General features: G+C 39.4%; 1 protein-coding gene across 4 annotated transcripts in view; it reads left to right on the top strand.

Annotated features, from left to right (window-relative positions):
* Inpp4b (inositol polyphosphate-4-phosphatase type II B) overlaps positions 1-21,062 on the top strand; it is a 461,147-nt gene that overhangs the window by 198,594 nt on the left and 241,491 nt on the right. The window lies entirely within an intron of this gene.

The following is a 21,062-nucleotide window of genomic DNA, read 5'->3' on the forward strand; positions in this document are numbered from 1 at the left end:
TGTATTAGATTAACCAGTTATTATTGACTAAACAAATTGATGACAGTCAACCTCTAAAACTCATCATGGCAGAGTGGCAGTTCATTAGTCTCTGTAGACTAATTAAGCATCTAATTAGTTTCTTACAAGGAAATACCTTCCTGTGGATTATGAGGCTGGCACGACTCAGCAAGCTCATGGATTTGATTATTGGGACCTCACATTCTCATAAAAATAGTGATGTGTGGAGAGCAAGTTTTGTCTTGAAATATTTTTTGTAACTTGTATTTGAAAGATATTTTATTGAACTAGAACCATCACACAAAACGCCGTACAGATTGGAAACTTACAATTTTGTGGAAATTGATATAACTGGATAATCAGTCTCTAGACAAGAGGTACCAATACCAGAAGCTTCCATCTGCCTCCTCTTCAGTCACTGTCATCTGACAAAGAGAACCGTGCCCTGACTTACAACACTGCAGGTGAGCTTTGTCTGCGACTAAACATTGTAAAAAGTTGAGTACCACAGTAGGCGAAGTTTTATGCCCACTCAACACTGTGTTCGTACAGTTCATTGATATTTGGAGAGCTTAGCAACCATTCACTCCTTCTCTTTGCCTAGAATGACTGTACCTCGATGTCTCTATCCGTGTTTTCTTCAGTGGACATTTGCCTTGGGTCTTAGCTAGTATTACTACTGATAATGCTTGGAAGAACACTTGAATGCACATGTAGGGATGCACCAATCAGGATATGTGTTTCTGTGAATTCTTAGTTGATGGTGCCTGACTACTTCTTCGAAAGCAGTTGTGTGAGTTTTCATTCCTCATAGTTATATGCACTGTTGTTTATTTCCTTGACTACTCTGTCCACATTTTCCCAGTCTTCTTCATGTTAGCCACTCTTGGAATGGGGAGGAGTGGTATCTCATGGTATTTTCAGTATGTACCATTTCTTCAGTGATTCATGATCTTCTACACGTTTTCACGTTTCATGGCTATCTGGATATCTTTCTTTGTGAAATACTTCATCAAGTCTTTTGTCCATTTTTCTATTAGAGTGCCTGTCCTTTTATTAAAAATAGGATTATAGGACATATTTTATGTCTCACTTTGAGTCTTCGATGTATATTATATGTATTTTCTTCCATTTCCAGCCACAGCACGCAGTGTTAATTAATCCTTATGCCCTGGGAACTGTAAAATGCTTAGCACATTTATGGCCTTTATTATGGAATAAATGGTGATAGCAAAACTTGGTCCTTTTTCTAACAGTTGTGGTAACCAAGAGTCTTAGATTTTTGCCAAATTTCTCCTGAACAGCAAACTTGGCTTTGGTTGAAAATAAGTGGTTTATAGTACCAGGAAATGTTATAGAATAATTATTTACTAGTCACAACAGTTCTTACCACTATGCATGACTGAAAACAAATTATGAAGTGAATCAAAGAAAAATTTCACGGATAAAAGTAAACAGCCAAGAACGACTTAATCTGCAGTGGGGAGATAGGGGAAGGACATTAAGAAATCAAATGCCAAGGAGTTTATAAACACTGGATTCAGCTAGTGAAAATGTACTGAGGATGTACTGGGCAGGGTTGATCAAAGTAAAATGGCTTTCTGTGTTGAGTAAGCTGAGTAGAGGAGTTAGATTTCTTTTTCACAGAGGCCAGGAGATAGGAACTGTCCTCTTTCCCCTCCAGCCCTCTCTCCCACCCTCCCTTCTTTCCTTCCTTCCTTCATTTCTTCCCCTCCCTCCCTCCTTCTCTCTTTCCCTTCCTTCCTTCCTTCCTTCCTTCCTTCCTTCCTTCCTTCCTTCCTTCCTTCCTTCCTTCCCTCCCTCCCTCCCTCTCTCCCTCCCTCTTTCCTTCTTTCCTTCCTTCCTTGCTTGCTTTCCTTTTTGTTTTTTTGTCCGTTTTGTGACTTGAACTCAGACAGGGCACTGGTCTGAGCTTCTTTGGCCCAAGGCCTCTGCCTCTTACGTGACCCACTGCCTGCTTCTGGCCTTGTCTGGCAGTCTGTTTGGGGTGAGGACCCTCACAGACTTTCCTGCCTGGGCTGCCTCTGAACCACGCTCCTTAGACCTCAGCTTCCTGAGTAGCTGGGATGACAGGCATGAACCACCCGTGCCCAGCTAGAGATTGCCTTTTAATAACTGTGGATCAAAGGAATGGCCACCAACCCCAAGAAAGAAATTCATGGACTAGCCAGAAAAAGCCAGGGAGGAGACTTGCATCTCAAAATGGCAGCTAAAGAATTTGCCACGAGAGCTTTTCAAGAGTAGATATTCTCCAGGACTGCCCAGCCATGAAGTCAAGAAGGAGCCTGCGCAAGCTTGGCCAGCTGAGGCAGTCCGGGATCCTGGGGGTCATGGTTGTGCTTGGACATTTAGAGTAGGTGTGAGCAATGTTCTGATTACACTGGTTGGTTAGGCTTGGATTTAAGCAGCCAGCACACACACTGCCACAGGTGTCTGTGAAGGATCTGGTGTTGGTGCCAAAGCCTGCGTGAAGTGCCCTTGTGCTGTGCCCACTTCTGTTTCTGTGTCTTCTTGTGCAGAAAGTCTAGGTCTCTAGCAGAGGCCTTCAAGGCTGGTTCAGGGGAAGGCGCTGTCAGGAATGGAAGCCACAGCTTTTCCCACCTGAGACCTGTTTCCTAGAGGCTCAGGGAAGACCTTTGTCTCCGTCTCTCATACCTGGGTATCTACACAGACACCAGAGTTTCATGATAGTTCACTTCAGGCACAGAAGCTCCTGCCCCTCAGCTTCCCTGTAATTAGCTGAATCAGAGCTGTCTTCCCTCTCATCCTGTCATCAGGAAACTAGCAGCAGCATTCCATTGCGCAGGGTGTATTATTTGAGTTTACTTCCTGGAAGCCCTGTGCGGTGTGCGGTGTGCGGTGTGCGGGGTGTGTAACAAGGTCCTGGAGACAATGAGTGATTAAATGCACAGATCCAGTTCCCAGAAATTTATTCAGCCAGCACCCGGTCTGTCCCTTGAGTATGATGCTGTTCCCTAATCTCTTTGAATAAAAGACAAACAAGACATGAATATCTTGCAGGCTCTTCTTGCTTCTGGGAGATTATCCTCTTGGCTACAATGTGTTATGGTTACTTAGGGTTAAGGGCCTTGGAACCACAAAAGAAGAGATTAGTTTACCCAGAGACATATGAGAGGCCTTATGGAAGCAGATTGAAGAAAGGTAAACTCTGGAAAGAATTTCAAGAGGAACAATGTCAACAATGTCAGATAAAGCAGAGGAGAAAGAGTGGCTTGGGCCCTAGATAGTAAGGAACAGACAGGAAATAGGTTTTCCCTCCTCCCACCACATCCTCTAACAGGCTTTACTTCTATGAGATCTCTCAGAACAGTCTCAGCTTTTTCAGAAATAATATCAGAACAAGAATGGAGCACCAGGACTGAACTGTTCAGTGTTATAGCTCGGTCATGACTTCTGCTTCAATTGGAAGCACCTATCTCTCGATCTTTCTGCCTCAGGCATGACAGATGGTCTCCCGAAACCTGCAGGGTAGGAAGAGGGATCTTTTCTTTGTTTTATCTCTTCACATTTCTCCCACATCCTTTGCCCCCAAGGCCTTGAGCAACAGCAGAAGATCAGGGACAAGTCACTGGTCTGGCTCTCTAGGAAAGGGACGCATGTGGTCCCATTTCTCAGATATCCAGTAGCAGGTTTTTCTCAAAGGTGGGATGATTCTTGAACACACTGTGGAAATGAGGAGTAAAAAGCCTTGCCTTCCTCTTCCAGGCTAGTGAACCTTCTAAAAAGTCCTCCTACCCAATCCACGTTGTACTCCTGGCATACATGGCTGGTAGTGGGGAAGCAGAAGAGGTGAGGACGGGCTGGGATTTGTGTGCGCAGGTCTGAATTGGACTGTCTGGCAACTCTTTTTAGAATGTATGAATATTTATCACCTGTCTTCCTCAATTTTAGGACCTGAGCCAAGACTCATAGGCTGGTACATTTAAACTTGTAGAATAATTTCTGTGTACAGAACACTTACATACATTGGTTATATTAGATGAAGCCTATATTTTGGAAGTAGACATGTAATGATCCAAACTTGGTTAATATTCTTCATTTCTTTATTTCTAATGAAGCACGTAATGTGTTTTACATGGGGACAGAATGCCTGATGCGTAGAAAGTTGCTCTAAAATGTGGTTCAATCCCGTGACTCGGGGGTTTGAAGAGAAACTTTCCTGGAGTTGCTATTGCAGGAATTGTTCAGTAAGCAGATAGAATATCTAGCACAAGGGGTAGAAGATGGATTTTTGAGGATCCTAACTTTCATAGTAAGAGATTTTAACTTTATTTGGTACCTGACTAAAACCCAGAAAGGAGAATTTGAACTAGGATTTAAAATCGTATTATTTCTAATCACCTACATTGAACCTCAAAATTCTACTTTTCAAGATTGAAAAAGTGAGAAATACAATGGGAATCTTATACCAGCTGGTGGCTGGACTGCCCCAAATCCAGGCTTCCAGACTCACCAGGACTATTTCTCAAGCATGCTAGGATCACTTCCACACCTCCCACTATTTGGTGTTCAAACTTTATTTTTTAATTTTTTTTTTCCAGTCCTGGGCTTTGTACTCAGGGTCTGAGCACTGTCCTTGGGCTTTTCTCAAGGCTGGAGCTCTACTACTTGAGCCTCAACACCACTTCCAGCTTTATTTTTTTCTCTGTATGTGGTACAGAGGAATCAGACCCAGGTGTTCCTGCATGCTAGGCAAGCACTCAGCCATTTGGCCTCAGACTTTATTTTTTTGAGATGTATTTGTGTTTTCCTGACTGTTGATATATGTAAGCATTGATTGTGTTTTTTCTCTGTGAAATGTGCTCTCATGCCTCTGCCCATATTTCTGCTGAGTTCTTTGTCTCTTCCTTATTTAGTGCCATCTTTATATATAGATGGTTGGTTTTGGTCTTGCCTTTGCTTGACCCATATATTTTTCTAACTCTTATCTTTTGTCTATTAACATATACATCAGACTTGCATGCATTTGCAAGATAGTGTGATTCCTGTTTTGTTTTTAGATTTTTATACTTCTAGTCATATTATCTGCTTTCTATTTTTGGTTAAGTCTACAATTGAGATGGCATTTGCTGGGCAGTTGGTTTTATTATGAGTCCCAATTTACTCTATCCAATTCTAATTAAAATTCTTTTTTTAACTTTTTTATTGTAATTAATAGAAAGGTTACATTATGTTCGCCAGATAGAAGGTACATTTCTTAACAATCATTGCTACCCCTCTCATGTTTTTGTCCTCATTTCCCCCGTAATTCCATTAAACATAAATTCAAATTTGAGGAAAAATAATGCATTTTTATGGTATCATCTTTTTGTACTTAAGGACCTTCTTATTTTGTTTCAGATCTTATTTGACAACGTTCCATGCAGTTGTTTGGTTTTCTTTATATTTAACACATCCATGCATTTGGAAATCTACATTTTTTTCATGACATTTAAGAAAGTACTGTTGAAGAAGATAAACACAACTATATATGCATCTTGTTTCATACTAATAATTTACTCTATTATTCCTTTTCCCTATTACTTTTGCTGTTTCTGTGTTCATATCCTAGCATATGTGATTCAACTATTTATCCCACTCACTGGTATTTTTTTGGCTTACCTTCCTTCATCTTGAAACTTTTTATTTTGATTGTTTAAATCCTTTCGTAAGTGCTTCTTCAAACACAGTAAAAGGGGAGGTAGCATTGCAGACCCCTCCCCATTCTCTCCTTCCCTCCCTTCCTTTTATCTCTCTTTTCTTTATTTTTTTCCTATGCTAGACGGGCAAGCATCCCATGATCTACCCTGAGACAAGCTTCTCGTCTTTAGATAGGATCGCATTTGTTTTTCCCAGGGCTGGGCTCGGACCATTGTCTGTCTATCTCTTCCTCCTGTGTAACTGGAATTATAGACTTGTACCTTCAGGCCTGCCCTTGATTATTCCTTAAACAATTCCCAGTTTTGCTCCACTGTCTTATATTTCAGTGATTCATGCAAGAAATTCCTGTTTCATTTTTTTTCTCTTAGATATTTTTTGGTGTGCTATTAGGCTTTGTATTCACCATAAGGGATACCTATGCTGTATTTACAGAGTTCTTTCTAGAGCCAGGCAGGGGTATGTGCTCAAGTGTCCGTGAATGTCATGTGATGGAATTATAGAGCTTTGGTCCGATCATAAGAGTCAAGGTGGAGAAAAAAGTAAGTAAGCAAGTAATTAAGATCAGGGAGGTTATACATTACTCTTTCTGGGTATAATGGGACTTCAATAATTCCTGCAAGCCTAGGAAGTTTAATCTTTCTTAAGAATGTTGAAAAGGAAGGACAGTTCAATTGGTTGTTGGTATCTTTCAGCAATTCTGATGCCTATGGGTTGAGATATACCATTTTTCTGGGAAAAATCTGATTCCATTCCATGTTTAGTGACATAATTTCCTGATGATAGGAATTTGTATCCCTGCTTAGCATGTCTTACACAGAAGGTCGCTAGTAAATAAAAATATTTAAGGCAAAATTGTCCCATCATCTTAATGGCATCAACAAAGAACGGTTGGCTTTTATGGGTTCTCTTAAGAGCAAACCACAGGGTGTGTATAATTTGTATAAGTCAACAGAGTTATTATATGTTCTAGTTTTTATTATACTATTTTGAATTTCCTGAAAAGTTTCTTTTTTTGGTAATTAAGTGGGATATGGTAACTGTAATTTCTTATCCTTGACTATGTGGTTCTATATTGCTTAACCTATATAAGGTTTCAATTATGTATTTTTCTGTCTCTAAATTTGGATTGCTTGTTGAGAAATCAAGTAAACAGCCACAGTTGCTTCCCAGAGAAATTAAGCCTCTGTTCTGATCTCTTAAATAGGCTGGATTTTAAAAATGAAATTGATGTTTTATCTTTATTCTTGAAGATTCAAGGCAGATCACATGTCTAATGAAACATTTCTGCTTTATCCAACTTCAAAGATCTGGATAACCAGTCTTCAAAAAGAGGAAAACGTCTTTCCAAAGTAACTTCTCAAAACGCCTTTCACACTTTGGGAAATTGAAATCATCTCAAAATCAGACTAGACATTTACTGCCATACAATTTGCCTCTAATATTTGACAACTCTAACTCAGAATTTTGTCTTCTAATAATCAAATAAATGTATAAAGATTATCTTCTAATCTGAACTCATTTTAAACTAACTATACCTTATATGAAACATTTTCCATAGATAGGTTCTTCATAATGACAGATGATATTTCAACAAAATCACAGTCATCTGCAGCTTTTATAATTCTATAAATTCTATAATTCTAGAATTCTATAATTCTTTCTGCTTTCTTTACACTCATGGAACCCTGAGGGAAGGGGCTTTTACCCGTCAAATAAGTGACAGAAATCGTAGACACAGGTAGGCCTGAGTTTGAGTATTGCTTTGGCTGGCATTTTTAGACACTGACTTACTTTCCTTAATGAAAAGAAAAATTAGTCTACCAATGAAATACAAGTAACAAGATAAAAACATAAATGCATTATGACTTCAAATTCTTTTAAAGGTTTATAAAATACCTAAAATTTATATGCATGATATGAGCTCTGAGTGTGGTTTTGCCTTTTTGTTTATCAATACCTGCCCCATTGTTTTTGTGTTCCATGGGGCAGAGATCACACAGCTCTGAGAAGTTACCTATGTAAGCATTTCTCAAGACTCTTTTCATTTTTTTTCTGCATTCCAAATGGGTTATGGGAAGACACATGAATGACATTTAAGCTCTTCATTTTTGTGTTTGGCTTTCAATAGGATGTTAGGAACCGTAGAGCTGCTAAGATATGACAATTCCTACTGAGAAATAGAACTATTAGGATGATGATGAAAAAGCCAATGAAGTTCAAAACACACCAAGAATTCAGACAAGGTTTCGTATCATTGATTTAATTATTTATGATATTGACTATCTAACCTAAGGCATTTGTGTTAAGTATATTTTTGATTAGGGAAAGGTTAAGCACTATGAAACATTTTGTGGATTTATGAGTTTCCTTGGAAGTCGTAAATGATTTTATTTGTTCTGTGCAAAATTGGACTTTTACTCATTAACAGATGTAGTATTGCTCATCTCATAATTTTGTTTCTGATGAGTTGTCCAGTTATGGAAACATGTTAGACAGAACTTGGATTTATTAAATGCTGAGACAAATATAACTTGTTCATATTATGTTGCTGGTTGGTTGGGTGTTATGGGCTTCTGGTAATTTCAGTTATATTAGGAGTGTTGAGATTAACATTGACATGGCTAATGTGTTTGGAAAAAGATTCGTTTATGTGGCGTAGATTGAAGCCTACTTGTTAGAGGTCCATAGTCGCCAAATGTTGATGAGGGACAAATTCAGGGAAAAGGGAAACCAGCTAAGACTGCTTCCCTAAATCACATTATCATTTTACCTAACTCTAGTTCTACATCACTCTGATTGTATAGCCTCAATTAGTTTGGTACCGATATCTTCTTTTTCCCCCTTATATTTTAATTTGTAATTCTGTCTCCCCCAGGAGTGACTAAATCTACGTTCTTTCTAATTTGCTTTATAAACATCAGTGATAGAAAGTGATATTTCACATCATTGCATTGAGAGCTGACAGGTAAATCTGCTGTAAGGAATTCACTGCTGTGATAAAGTTAAGCCTTAATTATCTACTTTAATAGCCTGAAGCAGATATGTGAATAATTCAAAGTATGAGTCACTCAAAGTCATTCACACATTTGACATAGCTAGACTTAAAAAGATAATAAAAAGAGCAGAGTACAGGAGAATATATTTTCTGCAAAAGCACAAATATAATATCTATTTCATTAAGGAACTATTTGAAACAACAGGAAAATAATACTCTAATAAAGAAATGAGGGTTTATACATTTGTTTTGGGTGCCTATGGCTTAAGCGTGTAATCCTAGCTTAGGGGACTGAGATCTTCAAGATCCTATTTTGAAGCCAACTCAGCAGAAAATTCTGTGAGTCTCCATCTCCAAATAACTACTAAAATACTGGAGTAGAGATGTAGTGCAAGTTATAGAGCACCATCCGGAGTAAGAAAGCCACATGAAAATGTAAGGCCCTGGGCCTTCTATCCTGGAACCAATGCATACACACACACACACACACATGTGAATGGAAGCTCTCTTTTGCTAATAGTGGAAATGCAAATTAGAACTCATTATAATCAAGACGTCTATGTCTATTTACTACCTGATCTATTACTATAATGAACTGACCACCAGGTATACATATATTCACAAAAGTATATTCATAAGAATGTACAGAACAACACTTATTGCTTTATATATTTCATTTACAGTCAAAAAGTGGTAAATTTGTCAAATATACATTAACATGGGTGAGGACATTCTTGTAAGATCATCGAGCAGAGCAATACAACCCAGAACAACGAGAACAAGATGTAGATCAGTCACTGAAAATGAACGGTAGCTCATGCCTGTAATCCTAACTACTCAGGAGGCTGAGACCTGAGGATCTTAGTTCAAAGCCAGTCCAGGCACAAAAGGCTAGGAGTCTCTTATCTCCAATTCATCACCAGAAAACCAGAAGTGGCGCTGTGGCTCAAGGGGTAGGGTGGTAGCCTTGAGTTGAAGAGCTCAGGGACAACACCGGGCCCAGAGTTCAAGTCTCACAGCACCCCCCACCCCCCCACACACAAAAGATTAAGACAGACAAAACGACTTCTGCTAAAAAATAGTGTGTAATAAATTGTGTGAGGTCAGCTTTACAGCAGCGAGATACAGAAACACGATGAATTATAAAATGCACATTTTCAGAAGCATCAGAAACCTGTTCACACCAGGTGAATGGTGCCTCCAGGGGGTGAGATGGTTTGGAGTACTCAGGATCCATGGTTGCTTTCTGTCCTGGGCATATCTGTATATGTGGGCTGATAATGGAGAATCAGGGTGTTCAGAGAAGAGGAGGTAACCCTCCTGGAAGACACAAAACCAAACCAAGTGAGACAAGACAAAAACCAGCCAAACATGGAGCAATCACTCCACGTAATAAAACTTGAAGAGGTCAGGGGCCTGAAATATGTGGCACTCTATCACTTTTTATTGAACAAAAGTACGGTGTTGCACCCCTCTCTCTCGGCCTGTTTTACTCGGGGCTAGCTCTTCATTTGCTGGGATAATATCCCATTTCGTCTGTGCATATGGACGGGGCTGAGAGGGGAGTTCTCTCAAATCATGGATTCTGAAGGCTCCTGGGCACATTCTCCTGTTCTTCTGTGTGTGTGAGAGCCCACACTGCAGCAGGAGACCATGGCATCGGAGCCCCCTGTACCTTGGCAGCTAGGAGTAGAGAGTCAAAGAGCTGAGGAAAAGTCCCAGGTTTCAAGCAAGGCGGGGAGGGGGGCATGGTCTAAGTTCCTCCCACTGGTCCTACCTCCTAAAGGTACCTCCACCTCCAACTGACGACAAATCCCTCAGCACGTATCATGCCTTTGGGAACCATTATTCAACCTACAGCAGACTGTCGCCTTTACTGAGATTGAAAATAGTAGAAAACATTAGTAGCAAACTCACCGCCCAGGGTGAATTGACAGAAGTACTCTTTTCTTTTTCCCAGGGACATTTAAGGATGCTAATGTCAGCAGGAGGCTGAGAATCCAGGCTAGTTTGCTGACTGGGTCATGGGAAGAAATAAGAAAGTCTGTCCCATCACCAGAAGTGAAAATAGCAGAAACTGACACCTGGCCCGAGATGTCTACGATGCCAAAATTCACATGATACCAATGGGCCTGAAATCAGGGCTTCCAGATAGCTAATGCAAGTATGTTCAAAACTCTAAAGAAAATCTAGGAAAAAATGAGCAAACAGACAGTGAATAATATAACAGAAGAGGAAGTGATAAAAAGAGACATGTTGAGATTCTGGAACTGTGAAAGAAACATGAGTACAAAATTTGAACTTCGAAGACATTGCTGGAAGGGAACTGCAGCAGATTGAAAATGCAGACAGAAAGGATGAGTGGGCAGGCAGAAAGACAGATGCCCCCAAGGCTGATGAATACAAAGCAGAAAGGTTTTTGAGAGGAGTCACCACTGTATGTGACACGATGTCAAAGGTATAATATGTGTGGATTCTTGGAAAAAGAGAGGAGGCAATGGAAGATACATATCAATTAATAAATGATTCCCCAAAGTTCCAAACATGATGAAAATATAAAAACCAGTCAAAGGAACAAAGCTCAAACCACTGAAGAATCAGCTCCTTTTGTATTGTAGTTAAACAGTGAGAACCAAACAAAAAGCAGAAGCCAGAGAGGGGGAAAATACATATTGCATATAAGAAAGTAAAAAGCCTAAACTTCTCAAAAGTAACAAAAGCCAGGAAAACAACAGAACAATATCTTTAAACTTTTAAAATGGAACTAAAAGCCATCAGAGTAGTGTATCGAGTGAAATAACATTTTTCACTTTGAGAAAGTTCTGTGTCTGCAGAATTGTATATAAGAAAAGTTAAAGTAGATTTTGCTAAGCTGAAAAAAAGTGATTTGTAGAAAGGGGTTTGAACCAATAGAGAAAAAAAACTCAAGAGCAACAAAAAGCAAAGAAATTAGAAATAGCTTGGTGAATGTGAAAGTCAAGAAAGTCAATATTCAAGGTTTTTGGTATTTTCTATGACTGGAAACTAGAACAGTTAAAATATGTTATCTTCTGAGATCACAGCACATGATGACACAAACAAAATAATAACTAGAACTATAATGAATAACAAAATAATAATTAGAGCTCTGAAGGATGAAAAAGGTAACTTTTAGAACTAGAAGGTTAAGTATAAAATTATAAAACTACCCAAAAGGCAGTAAAAATAAAATAAAAATTACAAATTTTTTGTTCCCTCTTGTCATTTTGATCACAGCCTCCCTGAGAGTTGTGGTTTTCCTTCCTGCAGAGTGAGGTTGAAGAGTTTTTTTTTTTTTTCAAATACACATTGGTCATTTGTATAGCTTCTTTTGAGAAATGTTTATTCATTTCTCAAATGAATGCAGAATTGGAAAGGTGGTGTCATAAAACTTAGAATTCCAACTTCCTGGAGAAGTTACTTCAGGAAGTGTATTGTGTCATCAATAATAGTGCATTGAAAATAGTTGAGAACAAATGTAGGCCATTTTACTGCAAAAAGCATATCATGCATTGATGAACTTAATTTTTCCCATACTATATGTGTCCATCAAAACACATATTGTACCTTGTAAACACATTAAATTTTTATTTGCAAAAGCAAGTGATTATAAGACCACAGCCAGTCTCCACGTCTAAAGAGCATATGTTGTTTATAATACAAGAGCTCTTGATTTAAAGATATTCATATATGCTGAAGTAAAAAGATGAAGAATAGGTACCATATAAACAGTAATTATTACAAAGCTCGGTTATAAATGTGAGCCACCATGGGCTATTAGTGTAAGTAGCACACTTCTCAATAAATCATGGATCAAAAAAGAAAACCCGAATGGAGTACAGGCAAATCATTCTTTTATTCCTAGCTATTCGGGCGGCTAAGATCTGAGGATAGTGGTTTAAAGCCCATCTGGGCAGGAAAACATCTGTGAAAGATTTATCTCCAATTAGCAAGCAAAAATATGGAGGTGTGGGTCAAGTGGTAGAGTACTAGCACTGAGTAAAAAATTTAAGAGACAGCACCCCTAGCCCTGAGTTCAAGCCCTTGTACTAGCATGAAAGAAGAAATCTCTGAAGACTATAAATGTTTTCATCTCAATGAAAGTGTAGGCAGTTAAATTTAGGAGATGTAGGGAGAGTGGTATGAAAGCAATAAACATTCTAAAATACATATATTACAGGAGACACTCAAAATTTGTGACTTGAAGTTTCACTCTGAGAAGCTTAAAAGGAGAGAGAGTAGCTTAAAATAAAAATAAAAGAATATATACAAGGGAGAAAAATCCATGAAATAGAAAAAGACAAAAAAGGGTAAAAAGAACAGAAGTTGATATTTTTAAAAATTTTCATATTTGGGGTCTGGAGTTTGGCCTAGTGGTAGAGTGCTTGTCTAACATGCATGAAGACCCAGGTTCAATTCCTCAGTACCACATACATAGAAGAAAGCCAGAAGTGGTGCTGACGCTCAAGAGGTAGAGCTCTAGCCTTGAGAAAGTCCAAGGACAGTGCTCAGGCCCTGAGCTCAAGCCCAGGACTGGCAAAAAAAATTATCATATTTTCACTTAGTAAAACTCATTAAGTAAAGGGAAAGTATGATCAATTAACTTTAAAAGAGAAACTAACAGTATTCTATCTATATCCTATAGAACAAAAGAGAGTATTTGGACAATTACCAATTTTACCTATTTTGGAGATAAACTTTACAGTTTAGATGAAATAGAGACTTCCTTAAAATTATGGTTTATTAAAATGGACTCAAAAGACTTGAGAACCATGTGCAGTCCTATATTTGCTAAATAGTACATTTTTACTTAAAAACATTTCTGAAGATAGAACTCCATCCAGATTAGCATAGCTCTAAAGGTGAATTGGAACATATTTAGGGAAAAAATTCCAGTTGTAGCCAAACTCTCACAAAATGTAAAAAGAATGAAGGTTTCACAAGTGACTTACAGAGGCATCTTGACTGCACAAGGAAAGACAACAGAAGCCCATTCCAACAGCCCCCGTGGACACAGAAACTCCAGAACAAAACACGGGTACTTCAGTTATACCTGAGGAAGATAATTGACTATGAGAATCTGGACTTCATCTCAGCATTCTAAGACTGAGTGAGCATTCTAAAATGAATGAGGTATTGCACTGTATTAGCAGAAGAAAGGTAAAACTCTAAGACAACAGGTGTAAAATAGGCACTTGAAAAGTTCAATACTTGTGATAAAAACTATCAGAAAATTTAGGAATGGAAAAGAGTGAACTTAATCTCAGTATGCTCATCCATAAAAATTCCACAACATAGTTTTTAAGGATGAATTTTATTTCTAGCTGAGAATGGGAACAAAGTATCTGCTTTCTATTCAGCTTTGTGCAGGTGAAAAATCCAGATTAGAGGCTTAAGTCAGAAGGAGTAAATAAAACAGTCTTTACTTTGGATATATGTGTGTGTGTGTAGACCATTTTGACCAATATAAAATCCACTACAGAAGCAAGTGGGCATAGAAATGTCCCATGAACCAGGGCCAATCTCTATACGTGTACACACATAGGAAATAAATTGTAGATGATTCTTTGTAAAAGAAAATCATCCATTCAGCATAAACCACTAAAGGAATATTTAATAAATATGTGTGACATTTCCATAGGAAAGAAATCCATAACGTTTTACTTAGAAATAAGCATAAATCACATCTCTACACTGTATCTGCCAGGAATCAGCCGCCTAATTGTACAGAAAACGGGAAAGTGTCACATGGTGCTGTGCGTAGGATCAAAGGAAACGGTTTTGATGAATAGCCCCCGAATGTTAGCCCTGGCCATACTGCTACTTAGTAATGGATGTATCTGGTAGGTAATTTAGGTCATTTCTGTAATAAGGAGAACACTGCTTTCAGAGTATTTAATTGCCAGATCTAGTAGAGAATGAATGTTACCTTGTACAAGATCATTTAAATTCAGGAGATTAGGAAACCAGGTTTGGAATTCCAATCTCTATTTTTTTTTCTTTCTTAACCATTTTAGTGATACATCATTTATTTGCTTCCCTTCTGTCAAACTCTGTGCCACCCACTTTGGTCAGATTTCCTGGGGATGGCACAGTGAAAGGAATCCACAGGGCAAACAAGACACGAGACAGAGAGAAACTATGAGATGTCCCCATCACACAGCTAAGGAAACAAGAAAGGCCAAAGTCAGGCAGAAGAGTCAGGGCCTCCGAGAAGGCAAAGCCCTCTGGTATTTACCGAAGGCAAAGCTCCCAGACGCAGTGACAGGCTTAGCCCCTGTGCCAACCATTCCAGACATGGCTGCCCAACCCAATGAATTTCCCCGCAGCCGGTTGTGCTGGCTGTGAGGCAGCAGGGAAGCGGGGTCAGAGGACAAAGCCTTCTCATCTGGCTCTGTTGGTGGTCCATTCAGAACCTCTGGGTACAGTGGTCTGCTCAGCCCCTGCCCAGTGCTCTTGGAGCAGAGCTGCATTTTTAGAGATGAGAGGTTGTGGTGGGAGAGCTGCCTTCCTACAGGGAAGAGAAGGCATAGGAGTCTCTCGTGAAATGGCCGTATGGCGTGGTTCTTAGGAGTGAGGAAGCCATTTGATGTATTCTCTAGTTCTTAGTGGAAAGGTTTTTACAAAATGAAACCTATGGTAACCTGCTCTTCTGCATTCTGGGCTTGCCCTAGAGATTTCATGGAAACATCTAAAATATTTGCACTGTGTTTTCAAGATGAGCTATTTTCTTCCTCAACAGAGGAGAGGAGCAGTGATTTCTGTGATGTTTATGTTTGGAGAACAGTACCCCTCCTCGTGCCAGTAGCCTTTTTCTTTGGGTGGTTTAAGAGAGACAGAAACTTTGAGTCTTAAAGTTGAATACCTGAAGTCGGTTGGTTTGCTTTGGGTACTTCAGTGAAGTACTCCTGAAAACATTTAAGAGAAGATTGAGACCTAGACTCTCAGTGCTTTGTTCTCTCCTCTCCGCTTTCTGGCCTAAGATCAAAGATTTCTCCATCAAAGGAACTATGTATCTCCCTTGATGTCAGGTTAAAATTTTATTGGTGTGTGACTTCAATGAAGGCTGCTTTCAATACCTGGAAAGAAATAGTCTCATCCCCTCAGATCCCATAGGGGACAAGAATTCTCTGGTGACTGGTCAGACATCTTTGCTTCAGTGACCCCAGTGACCATTTAACAACCTGATAAATTCTGCACCGACATTTCTAAGACAGAAATACTTGTGACGGGTTAAAAATTAAATAGATGAGTCCTAATGACTATTTTTGCAATAACTGAACAGAGACCTTTTAAGGAAGAATTCCCTAATTTCTATAGAAATGTTTAAGTTCATGGGTGTTATTGCCTAAGTTTCTTGTTGCAAAATGTTCCTGCATTTGGGACTGTATTAGTAGTATTGCCTAAAATCTAGAGTCTTGACTGCCAAAGGAGGCAACAGTAGAGGATTATTGAAAGCAAAGGTTTTCAACCTTTGGCAGCCTAGTTTTTCATAAATTTGACATGATTTATAGCAAAGTACATATATTTTCATAATGTAATACACATTAATGTTAATAACTTACTGATAATCTTATTTGTACAAGTTATAAGCCTTTGCTCTGGTAATGTGAGATAGATGGGGCAAATCTGTATTAAATTTGAATGTTATTTTGATTTTCCAGTTGTTTGATTTGGTTTAAATTAGCCAAGTCAAAAATGGCAGCCCTCATTCTTCAGCCACCTGTTTCAAGTCTTATTTTCCAAGCTCTGTAAAGGCTTATGTATTCTTCTAGGATATAGTACTTGACAGCCGTAGGCATCTCAGGACAAGAAGGACATTTTCGGATGCTGATAGCCTCTCACAGTGCACAGCAGTCTCAGGTCCTTGTACACGACTGCGTCACTGAAGCCCATTCCCCTAACGAGGTCCAGCTTCCACACCCCCCTTTCCAGTTTATTCCCTATTGCATTCCAAAGAGCCATTGTCCTCTTCTTTGCACCACATTTCGATTTCACATCTAAGTAGCAATCTCCTGGGATCTTTGTTCTATTCAGTGCAAAGCAAGCCAAGTCTCCCTCGAAATTCACAGCCATTTCCAGTGAGCCATCTTGTGCTCCACAAATCTACCCTGATGGCTGCTTGTCACTTTCGGCCAGGCAGCTTCTCTGCTTTTCTGTGGATATGTTTGCAGCCATCCCCCTTTAGCTCTCTACCTTCTGGCTTCACCTGAATGATGTGTGTGGGCTTTACACATGTCCACAAAACGAATGATTTAAAGTTGATTGTAAAAGCAGAAGACCTGATGGGGACCAAGACATGAGAAAGGGTATCAACATATGTGAATTAATGTACCTTCTATCTGGCAAATATAATGTAACCCTTCTATTAATTACAATAAAAAATATAAAAAAAGCAGAAGACCTGGAAAACTTGTGATTGAAAAAAAAGGAAACCTAAGCATTGGGAATTCAGCCTCATGGCTCCTGACGTTGTATACTCCCTTTGTCGTGTTGGTTCACAGGGCTTTCCCCTGGTCTTCGCTTTGTGAGCCTAAAGCACCGCGAGGAGTGAGCGTGACTGGGGCCAGGATTCAGGCTCCCTGTGGGATGAGCTGGTTCTGTCCTGGTTCTGTCCATTGGACGGAGGCCACTGCTCTTGGTGACTGCTGAGTCACTTGGTCACCTCTGTGTGAGGTGATGCAGACAAAGCGTCCGGTCAAGTCACCACTGTTCTTATTATTACAATTATTTTTAGTTTTATAATACTAGGAAATATTGTATTCCTCCAAACAAGATATTTTTTAACAGAATCCTTAACTTGAGGGCTAGCCTAAAGAAAAAGCCAAAACATGACTGTATCATTATCTCTTTTCACACCACAGATAATCTTTTATGTCATTTGATGAAATACTGCACGGTTTATATAAAGAATATCTTACATATATATGCCCATCATTATTCCAAGTACTGTAAGAAGTGTACATGGTCTCATCTTCTTAAAGAGCTTAAAATCCAACGGGAATTCTAAGCTCTTCATTAACAAATCATGCAAATAAATATTTAAAACGGTACAAAAAAGAAGTGCAAAGTCAAAAAGGTCAGAAGTCTTTAATCTCTATACACACTGCTTGCATCTGATTTACTCCTCTGGTTGGTGGCTGCCTTAATACAAACCAATGCACACATTGCTTGTGAGAGTATCAGCATAGTAACCTGTCTCAGAAACAATGAAAGTCCACCTCAGACTGGGCCTACCATATGCTGGCTAAGTGTTCTCCTCTCCAGCTACCCCTGTCTCCTGCCTTTTACTCCCGAAGCTATTAAAGATCAGAGATACTCAGGGAGGAGGTTCTGAGGAGGAATGTTGTCAATAAATTCTGTTTCTTTCCCGCACAGGAACATTTCAGTGTTCGTCAGATAGTGGCACAGTTTAAGACAGAACATACCAGAACATATTTGTACCATGTATTTGATGATTTGTATGTTTAGACATTGGACCTGCATATAATAAAGCTTCCAAAAGCTAGATTTTCACGTAATTGCTATTAACTTTTGGTGCTACCAGGGATTTAACTCAAGATCTCACACATCCCAAGCAGGTACTCTACCACTTGAGTCATGAGCCTGGTCCTTTTGCTGTTGATTTGTTTTCAGATTGTATCTCATCCTTTTGCCAACCTGGCATTAGACTTAAATCCTCTTCCCTCGGCCTTCCAGATGGATGGGATTGCAGGCATATCAAGCTATTTCTGAGGTATGGTCTTGCTGAAGTTTTGCCTAGAATGACCTCAAACTGAAGTCTTCCCATCTTTAGCTCCTGAGTAGCTGGCATTACAGACACAAGCCACCACATCATATCCTGGAGGCACTTATTTTATTCTGTACTCTTAATGTGTAATTTTAGAGGACTGTTTGGTACTCTCAAAAGTCTTCCTGTCACTTTTAGTCTGTCATTATTGTAGGAGCCTGAGTCCCGAGTGCTCTTTCATAGAACCATCATCACGTGATTCGCTGAGTTTCTATCTGGCTCCTTCCCTTTTATATATTGAGAAAATGTGCTGTGCTTCCATTTGAAGAGTAAGTTATTTGAGGGAAAACATTTATTTCTAGACAGTACACCATCCATAGACTCTTTGGAGAGTGGTTTGTTTCTCTGCCTAAATTTCTGAATTTTTTTTTCAATTTTAATGTAAATGTCTTGGACTTTCCTGCCTAGCTTGGCATAAAGCCATGATCCTCAGATCTGAGTCTCCTGAGTCGTACGTATTACAGGCATCAACTACCAGTGCCAATCTGGTCACATTTTAATACATGGAATATATAAGATCTGTCCATTTCCAACATCAAAAAAAAATGTATTTGGAGTGACCATGAAGAACAGAGCTAATGATAGTAAAACTTTTGATTGCAACTCATGTAATGTTTCCCCCACCCACTGATTAAAAAAACTCCACAAATATAAATGAAATAGTTTTATGAATTTTGCTTCATGCATCTAATGATTTAAGGCATCTGATCTCTTACTGGAAATCAAATGCTCGTAGTTTAAACATCAAAATTATCTCCAGAAGTGACTTGGTGACTATCTCTTTTAGCCTTTGTCACTGTGAGTGAACACTCGCAGGGAGGGACCAAGGGAGGGAAGATTGCTTTTGGATCACAGACTCCGCCATCTCAGTCTTTATGCTGTGCAGGGCAGGGAGCCTGAAGTTGCTCTCTCATAGTGTTTGCAAGCAGAGGGGTGCATTCCTGTGCCAGGGGCCCTGCCTCTCCCCTGCCTGCTCATCTGGTTCCCCAGCCTAGAGGTGTCTGTCCATGGTCAGGGGATCAGGGTGAGTCTAATCCCCTCAATGTTTGAAAACACTTCTCAAAGATACCCTAATATTTCAAAGCATGTCTGAGGTCAGGTACTTCTTGGTGTAATCAATTTTATAATCAATACTAACCGAGAGCCTTGGGATTTCACAAGTCGTGGAATTCAAGAAAAGCAACAGACTTGAGAATGGTCATTAATGAGTAGCCCAGTTGGGCAATTTGATTTTGGCTATCTGCTTCAAGAAACGGAAATGCAAATGCAAGAATGTTTTCATTTCCTATGTGGACATATTTGTATTCAATATTAGAGGCATGGCTTCTTTGTTTTCAACTGATGGAATCATAGAGCCAGTATTGTAACCAGAAGACATGACAGCTGGACAATTCTCATCTGTGGTTTGGAGCGACAGCTGATGCAGGGGAATGTGACTGCTAGAAAAAGGAATGATGGGGAATGTGAAAGTGTTTTGAGTAGGGGAGGCAGCTCAGTGACTGAGGCCTGGCACAGTTATCTAACTGCGAGCATAAAAAAGACATGGTCAGAAGAGAAAAGAACTTTTCAGGGAGACATTTCAGCGCTGTGTTTAAAACTTTCAAGATACAGAATATCTGACTTACCCACTGACAGATGATTAGATACAGGGCCTTTAATTAATTTAATTTTTATTTTTTTTTCAGTCCTGTGGCTTGAACTCATTGCCTGAGCACTGTCCTTGGGCTTTCTCCTCAAGGCTAGCACTTTGCCACTTGAGCCACAGTACCATGTCCAGCTTTTTTTTTTCCTATGAATGTGGTACTGAGGAATCGAACCCAGGTTTTGGTGCATGCTAGGCAAGCACTCTACCACTAGGTCAAACTCCCAGCCCCATATTTTATTTTTAATTTTTGATATTAATTGTCAAGCTTGAGATTCTGAGATAGGCATTGGCTTTCCCATTGGTACTATAAAATACCAATGATCCATTAACTGGTCAGATTTTCATCTTGCAGTTCACTAGTGCATTATACTGTCTTTAATGAGTAATAATATTTCCAAGGAGTTGCAAATTCTTGAAAAACAAGGGAAAAAATAAAGAGTTCAGTATAATTTTATAATCTGCATACTCAAGATGTCTTAGCTAGAAATACAGCATATATGTAAGTTACTTTAAAGCAAAAGAAATTTATTTGAAGAAGAGGAGAATTACCCAATTGGCATAAAGTTCAAGTCTGTAATAATTTTAAGGGTTTTGTGTGTGTGTGTGTGTGTGTGTGTGTGTGTGTGTGTGTGTGTAAAAAGTAAGCAATGAAGACAGAATGTCACGAGCCCATTATAATGAATAAAGGAGGCTGTGCCTTGGAGGGTACACATTCTCCGGGGGGTCCCTGCTGTTTGCTGCTGCTGTTGCTGGCCCAGGCTTCTCTGCCCTCGTGGCCACAGTTGGGATAGGGAGGGACAGTCTCTTAGGCCACTGTCTTTGATTGCTGTCAGAGGCATCAAGTCCTGGAAGGCACAGCCCAGTGACTTCTGAGAGGTGTGTGTTCTGAGCCTGGGCACTGGGAAGCAGGCTGCAGGCTGTACTCTCGCTGG

This window comes from Megascapheus bottae, chromosome 23 (assembly GCF_031878675.1).
Source record: "Megascapheus bottae isolate mThoBot1 chromosome 23, mThoBot2.hap1, whole genome shotgun sequence".
In the NCBI taxonomy this organism is placed as follows: Eukaryota; Metazoa; Chordata; class Mammalia; order Rodentia; family Geomyidae; genus Megascapheus; species Megascapheus bottae.